We start from the raw sequence: 8559 nt of genomic DNA, 5'->3' as shown, positions 1-8559 counted from the left end.
TAGTGATTTTTAAATTAGATTTACAACTGTATAAGAAAAATAATGGTGCCACATGCCCTTGATCCTGCCATAAGCAGGTGGGTCTCTATGAGGTTGAGGCCAACCAAGGCCCCATCTTAGTTTAAAAAGAAAAAGAATGTATTTATATACATGTGCCTGAGAGCACCTGTGAATGGATTCAAGGGACCATCTCTGTCCCTAGATATCTAGCTATGTGATGTCATCTGTGTCTATTTCACACATGTTGTATGTGCATGATCTGTAATACAGGGCTTCAGCTGTACTCCAGTTGGTAGAGTGTTTGCACAAACTATGGGTTCTTCCCCAGCGCCACATAAACTAGGTATGGTGGCATAGGCCTGTAGTCACAGCACTTGGAAGGTGGAGAGAAGAGAGTTTCCGTGAGTTCAAGGTCAGCCTGGTCTACATGAGACTTGGTAAATAAGTAATAACAAAGATTTGTATTATTAAAGTTTCTGTGTTCCAAGACTGAAACCGGTGAGAAGTGTGTGTGTGTGTAAGCTTGTCTATCATGTAAGGGTGTGATTGTTGATTCTGTCAAGACAGGAAGATGGTGGACATACTGAGTGGGTGTATTTGGGCGGAGAAAGGCTGTGTATATGAGAGTGGTTCTGTTTGGTACTAGGTGTTTTTGCAAATGTCCACGTGTGTACTTTTGGTGTCTGCAGTGTTTGTTGAGGGAGGACTCTGAAGTGGGTGTCAGTAAGGATATGCTGGCTCTAAGTAGGTTTGTATGTGAGTATGTGGGTGTGGTTGTATGCATAGGGCTTTGTGTGTGTGTGTGAGTAATGATTTCTAGATGTGTAACTTTGCACACACATAGTCTGTATTTTGTGTTTTCAGGTTTGGCAGCCGTGGTTTCAATCAATAGCAGATTGGAAATAACTGACCAAAATGCTGAGAATAAGTGGCTATTAAGTGGTCAGCCCTAAAAAAATAGACCATCTGTGTCTCACACAAACATGCACTGACAGGACAATGGGGAGCAGTGCTATGACAAGCAGTCTCTGGACAGGACTCCGTTGTGGGACTCATGAACTCACAGCAGCCGTGGTTACTTGCATTAGACCTGCACAAGACCAGGCCAGCACTATCCATCAATATTGCAGCAGACAGCACTAACTGGACCCAGTGGGTTACAAAATAAAATAAAATAAAAGTGGTATGAAGCTGAGAGGGGGGATTTTGGGGTGAGTGCCACCATGGATGGAGGAATTGGGGTGGATATAATCAAAACACATTTTATATATGTATGAACTTGTCAGAAAATAAATGATTCAAAAGAAAGAAAAAGGGCATTTGGAAAAATCATGGAGTCCAGCTGTGTACAGTGGCTTCCTTCTATCATTTCAGCACTCAGGAGGCTGAGGCAGAAGTACAGTCCATGAGTTTAAGACCAGCCTTGAATATAGAATGAGACTCTGTCTCAAAAATGAAGCAAGAGCCTTGAATCCCAGCACTTCGGAGGCAGAGGCGGATGGATCAATGTGAGTTCTAGGCCAGCCAGTGCTATATAGTACAACTGTCTCAAAACAACAACAGACCAACCAACCAACCAATAAGAAATAGATCAGATGGTGTCTAAGACCCAGGTGTCATGTCACACACCTGTCATCTTAACACTCAGGAGGAGGTGGAGGCAGAAGGATCAAGAAATTAAGGTTTTTTAAAAAAGTATTTTTTAAATTATTTATTTTGTGTATGTGTGTGTGTTTGAGATTGAGTGTGTGTTTGAGTTTGCATGTGTGTGCACACATCAGTGCATGTGCACATAGAAGCCAGAAGAGGGCATCAAGTCCTCTGAATCTGAAATGTCCAGTGGTTGTGAGCCTCCCAGTGTAAATTGTGGGAACTAAATTCCAGTCCTTCGCAAGAACAGCACAAACTCTTAACTTCTGAGTCATCTCTCGAGCTCCCAGACTGGAGTTTTAACTAAACTGTAAATGTAAACTTAAAAAGTTATCCTCCAAGCAATACAATATGATGACAGAACTGGGCGTGGTGGTACAAACATTTAATACCAGCACTCAAAAAGGAAGAAGCAGGCAGATCTCTATGAGTTGCAGGCCAGCCTGATCTACATATCAAGTTCCAAACCAGCCTGAACAGCACAGTGAAATCCTATCTCAAAAGAGACAAACAAACAATATGACAGTATGCACAGCACACATATAATCATGTCATGTAGAGATGACTGAAAGTATATGAGGGCTGGGATTGTAGGAATGCTTTCCTACCAAGTACAAGAGACTCGGGTTCAATCCCAGCATTTAGGAGGCAGGGATAGGAGGATCAGGAGTTTAAAGCCAGCCTGTGCTACATAAAACCCACATGAAGAAAGAGTTCTTAGCCACAATCTAAGAAGTCCCCACCCATGCTCCCATGTGTCTTACTTTCTTCTGAGCTCCTCTCTCTCATCTCTCCTGCTTAAGCCTATGTTAAAATGCCCTTATTAAACCCCAACTCTGCTTCATTAAAAAAAGAACCAGTACATGCAAGGTGAAATCCTACTACTCTGACACCTGAAACAGGAGGATTGTTGTGAGTTTAAGGCAAAGCCAGCTTGGACTTCATGTTGGCACCCTCTCTGTGTCTCCTTCTGTCTCGGTCTCTCTGTCTATCCTCTCTCTTTGCTTCTCTCTCTCCATATATATGGTACGGGCTGAAGAGATGGCTCAGTAGGATAAGAACATTTGCTGTAAATGCAGGGAGATCTGAGTTCAAATCCCCAGAACCCTCCTGAAGAGAGAGGTATGACTTTGTGTACTTATAATCCCAGCATCAAGGGTCAGAGACAGGCAGGTCCTGGGAGTTCCTTGGCCATCCAGCTTAGCTGAAATGGTAAGCTTTTCATTTAGTGAGAGATCAGGTCTTAAGGGAACAAGGCAAAGAGTGGTGGGGACGACATTCAACATCTTCTGGCTTCCAAATGCTCGAATACCCACACACCCATGTGCATGTGCCACACACTTGCATGCAATATAAAAAGTGTGTGAGAATATGCAAATATTATGCTATTATCTTTATTTTTCAGACTATTTGTTTATTTATTTGCTTAGGTTTTTTGAGACAAGGTTTCTTTGTGTAGCCCTGGCTCTCCTGGTCACTCTGTAGACCAGGCTGGCCCTGAACTCAGAACCACCTGCCTCTGCCTCCCAAGTACTGACATTAAAGCACTACTGCCCGGTATATTTATTTATTTATTTTTATTTGTATATATACATATGTGTACCATATTCATGCCTGGTGCCAGTATGCTGCAGAAGGGCATTGGATCACCTGGATCTTGAGTTATCACTATTATTATTACTATTTCATATAATAATAAATGCAGGTCCTCAAGCTCCCCATCTCCACAGCCAACTCTGTTAAAAGTTCAATGTCCTGCTGCACATCACACACATACTTAGGCGTAGGTCTCCCAGTGGAGAGCAGAGCATGTGACTGGGCAGGGGGATGGGTGTGCCTGAGGGAGGGGAGCTGGGGCATGTGTCCTCCTGTCTGGATGTGCCTAAGCAGGAGTGGGTGTGGGTGCACAAAGCGGCCAGTGTGTGTAGTGTGTTGGAGAACACGTGCACATTCACATCAGTCTGGCTCCTGGCCCAGTCTCTTGACTAGGCATACCAGGTGAGTTCTGTGCTCAGCCTCAGTTTCCTTATCTGCTGTATTCCTGGGGTGGGGAACACCGAAAGAGACTCCTTGGCAAGAATGGGTGTTCCCTTTACCATCCTGTCACTACCATGGTGAGCCTGGCATGTCCTATCCATCTCACCCACTTGTTTACCTAAGAATGTTCTCATGACCTCTGGACCCCAAGGACAAGCCCAGGTGAGCCATAGCTCCTGCAGCTTGCAGCAAACACTCAGGAGCACAAGGAGGACATGTAGGCACTTGTTTTCCATCCCAGGAGAGGGCTGCAGGCTTTCATTCACACTGGGCTGGAAGGGCCGGGGCCATATGAAAGTGTCCTAGCAGAAGCCAGGCTAAGTGCTCTAACCCCAGGGCCCTCAGGGCCCTCATGGGGCCCAGCCCCCACACCTGGCAGACCTGTAAGCCTGGCTGGGTTAGACCGCCCCACCCACACACTGGCCAGGCAGGCTGGAATGGAGGTCCCACCTGCCCCTGGGGGCCTGTTCCTGCAGCCAGGGCAGCCTGAGACACACTGGTTCTTCTGTGTACACAGGCAGCCCCCAACCAGCAGCCTCCCTCACTCTTCCAGCAAATTCCTGCCTCCTTCCTCATCCCTCACCTGGATCCTTACTCTCTCACGCCTCCTGCCTCATGAGACAGAAAGATTATTAAGCTTGGGGGTGGGGATGACTTAGAAGGTTTATAGGTCAGGGGTGTTCAAGGTTACTTTTGGGGGAGTCAGGGAATTCCCACAAAAGTCATCCGCAAGATTTTTTTCTTGTGTGTGCATTTTTTTCTCATTTAATCCTCAAAATCAACATAATAATTTAACTCTTGAAACAGGCTAATAGGATGGCTTCCCCCTTGAGATGAAGGACTCTGGGCTGGGGGTGTAGCTCAGCAGGTGGGGTGCTCAGGCTAGCATGCAGGAAGCCCTACACCCTCAGCACCCTATACAATGGGCATGATGGGGCACACCTGTCATTCCAGATCTTGGGAGGTAGAGGCAGGAGGATTACAAGTTCAAGGACATCTCTAGCTATATAAATTTGTGGGGAGCTGGAGAGATGCTCAGCAGTTGAGAGAGCACTGGCTGCTTTTCCAAAGGACCTGGATTCAATTCCCAGCCCCCATGTGGCAACTCACAACTGTCTGTAATTTCAATTCCAGAGGATCTGACATCCTCACACAGACATACATGCAGGCAGACACCAATGTACATAAAATAAAATTTGAAAAAAAAAAAAAAAACTGTAGTCAGCCTGGGCTCCATGAAACCCTACCAAGGAACAGGGTGGTGGTGCACACCTTGTACTCAGACTCCAGAGGCAGATAGGTTTCTGTGAGTTCCAGGATAGCCTCCTGGTCAACACAGAGAGTTCCAGACCAACCAAAGCTACATAGCAAGACCCTATCTCAAAAGCAAAACTAAACTAAACTAAACTAAACATGGAGGTGGTAAGGTGGCTCAGTGCCTGAAGGAACTTGTCACTAAGTCTGACAACTTTAGCTTAGCACCCAGAGCCCACACAGTAAAGCTGTCTTTCAATCTCTACATACATCATGGCACAAGTATGCCAATACAAGCAGACACATACACAATAAATAAATAAATAAATAAAATGTAGTTTTAAATATTTTTTGTTTTCTTTATTTTTAATTATGTGTGTGTGCATGCATGCAGGTGCCCACAGAACTCGATCCCAGGTCTTCTGCAAGAACAAGTATATATACTAGGACATTCATTATCAGGGGAAGGCTTCCTGGAGCAATGGAGGTAGAATAGATGCTGGAGTGAATGTTGGTAGGAGTCATCTTTACAAAGAACATTCCAAACACAGGAACCTATAAGGGCAAAGCCCTGAGGCAGGAATGAGCCCTGTGGGATAAGGAATTTAAAAGGCTCGTAGGCCAGGTGTACACCTTTGATCTCAGTACTTGGGAGGCAGAGGCAGGTGGATCTGAGTCTGAGGCCAGCCTGGTCTACTGAGAGAGTTCTATGACAACCATGGCTACACAGAGAAACCCTTGTTTCAAACTTCCCCTACCCCAAAAAGGAGCTCCTGCATTTGCTCTCTCTGATAATCCCATACTGTCTCCTGTCTCAGTCTTCCTATAATCTATAAAACACAAGGCAATGCATCTGCCAGACATGTAGGGGAGCTGAGGCAGGAGTTCCAGACAGTCTGTAAAAAAGGATAAAAAAAGAAAAGAAAAAACGAGGTGACTAGTTGTGCTATATGCCAGTAACCTCAACCTAGGGCAGCCGGGGCAGGAGCACTGCTAAGAGTTGGAAACTAGCCTGAGATACAGTGATTGTCTCAAGAAAAAAGGAGGGGTGGGGAGAGAGAGGTGAGGAAGTGTGTGTGTGTGTGTGTGTGTGTGTGTGTGTGTGTGTGTGTGTGTATGAGAGAGAGGAGAATCTGCCTGCCATTAGGGAATGAATCCCTGGATCCCTTCCCAGCAACCCTCAAACCAAGGATATGGTAGTGAAATAGGGACAAGAGGGACTGGAGTTCAAGGTCATCCTTGGTTACTGAAGCCAGCTTTTGAGACTGGAGACCCATTCAAGACAAAAGAGGAGGAGGAAGAGAGAGAGAAACAGAGACAGAAAGACAGAGGTCCTGCCACACACCCTAGCCTCCTCCAGTCTGCCAAGAGCATCAGACAGGAAGAGAAACTGTCCCAGCCAAAAGGAATCTGAGGAGACTTGACTATGGGACATGTGGGCCTGTGAGTGTGGCCCAGAGAACTGGCCTAGCCTGCTTGTGGCCCTGGGTTTCACACAAAAATCATTTCGGATCCAAGGTGGGCATTCTTAGGAAAACTGAGGCAATCAAAGCAATGAGTGGATTTGAGCTAATAATGGTAAGTTAAAAGTATAATTAATATAATGCTTCCTTACTTTTGAAAATGTAGGCTTTTATTTGTTTAGCATGTGTGTGTCTCAAACAAAGGACTGCTTGGAGAAGTCAGTTCTCTCCTTCCAGCATGTGGCTCCTAGGAATCAAACAGAAGTCATCAGGACTGGGGACAAGCCCTACAAATTGTCCTCTTACCTTCTCTGACCTCCACACCTTGTGGCAGCCTACACATCTGCACTCATGAATACAAGCTCTCTAACAATAAATAAAAACTTTAAATAGTCTATAGTCTAAGGTACTTTGTTGGAAGAGCCTCAAAACTGTCAGTGAGGGGCTGGGGTGGTGCTCGGAAGACTAGCATCTGCCTAGAACACACCAGTGACACTATGGGCGGGGCTCAGCAGTGGAACTCTGATACCCACCAAAAACCACCAGTGACATTGGGGTAGGGCTCAGCTGTGGAACGCTGACCTAGCGTGTATGAGGCTCCAGGTTCAATCCTTTAGCACAAGGAAGGGAGGCAGGGAAGGGGGTGTGGTGACCAAAGGTGAGTGAGGGACAGAGCCTAACTGAACATATATGTTCCAGAGGTACCCATGTACATATATGAGCTTTGACTTGGCCCTGAGGTATCCACCATTTCTAAGACATTCCTACTGGTACCCGGGGGACCACACAGGCTCCATTAAGGAGGCCAACTTTAGGGTGTGGTTTTAGGGCCAGGAAGAATGCAGGGACTCAAGAATTGACAGAACTTGCCAGTGAATGTACTCAGGCGGGCAGGAGTGGGAGGGTGGGGGAGGAGCCTTGAAATGCTCAGATCTCTCTGCCTTTACTAGGAAGCTGATGCTTCTAGGGACAGAAATGGGGACACTCGATGAGGGGCTGGAAGAGCAGGGCTAGTGTCACTTTGCTTGGATTCAGTTTCAGGTCTTCAAGGGATTATCAAGGAGGCCAGAAGTTTGTAACATATAGATACAGTGACTAGTAAACCCCCCAAAACTGGGTCCTGTTTGGGTTTTTGTTTGTTTGTTTGTTTGTTTGTTTTGTTTGTTTTGTTTTTGCTTTTTGGGTTGTTGTTTTGTTTTGTTTTTTTTAACAGGGTCTCTCTACATCTCTACATAGCCATGTCCTGGTACTGTATAGACCAGGATGGCCTCAAACTCAGAGATTTTCTTGCCTTTGCCTCTGGAGTGCTGGGATTAAAGGCATGCACCACTAACACCACCACCCAGTTTATTTATAGACATTTTGAGACAGGGTGTTACAATGTAGCTCTTGCTGGCCTAGAACTAACTGTGTAGATCAGGCTGGCCTCAAACTTAGAGGTATCCACCTGCCTCTGCTGCCCAAGTGCTGGGATGTGTCATCAAATTTATTATATATTTTTAGGTGTATCAGTGTTCTGTCTGCATGGATGTCTGTGCACCACCTGCATGCAGTGCCTATGGAGGCCAGAAGAGGATGTTGGATCCCCCCGGAACTACAGTTACAGATGGTTGTGAGATCCCCTTTGGGGGCTGGGAACCAAATCCTGGTCCTCTGGAAGAGCAGCCAGTGCTCTTAACTGCTGGGCCATCTCTCCAGCCCACATTCCCCTTGCTGTTTGTCTTAGTTAGGGTTTCTCTTGTTGCAATGAAACACCACAACCAACAAGCAAGTTGGGAAGAAAAGGGTTCCTCTGCCTTACACTTCTACATTGTAGTCTATCACTGAAGGAAGCCAGGACAGGGGCACAAATGGCAGGAACCTGGACGCTGGAGCTGATGCAGAGCAATGGAAGGATGAAGGATGCTGGCTTGCTCATCATTGATTGCTCAGCCTGCTTTCTGATAGAACTCAGAACCAGCAGCCCAGAGATGGCCCCACCCATAATGGGCTGGTCCCTCCTGCATCAACCACTAGTCAAGAAATGCCCTCTAGACTTGCCTACAGCCTGATCTTACGGAGGCATTTTCTTAACTGAAGTTCCCTCCTTTCCGATGACTATAGCTTGTGTCAAGTCGACACAAAATTATCCAGCCCACTGATACAAATTATGTGG

This window comes from Phodopus roborovskii, unplaced genomic scaffold, assembly GCF_943737965.1.
Source record: "Phodopus roborovskii unplaced genomic scaffold, PHOROB, whole genome shotgun sequence".
Classification (NCBI taxonomy): Eukaryota; Metazoa; Chordata; class Mammalia; order Rodentia; family Cricetidae; genus Phodopus; species Phodopus roborovskii.
This window is presented reverse-complemented; position numbering follows the sequence as displayed.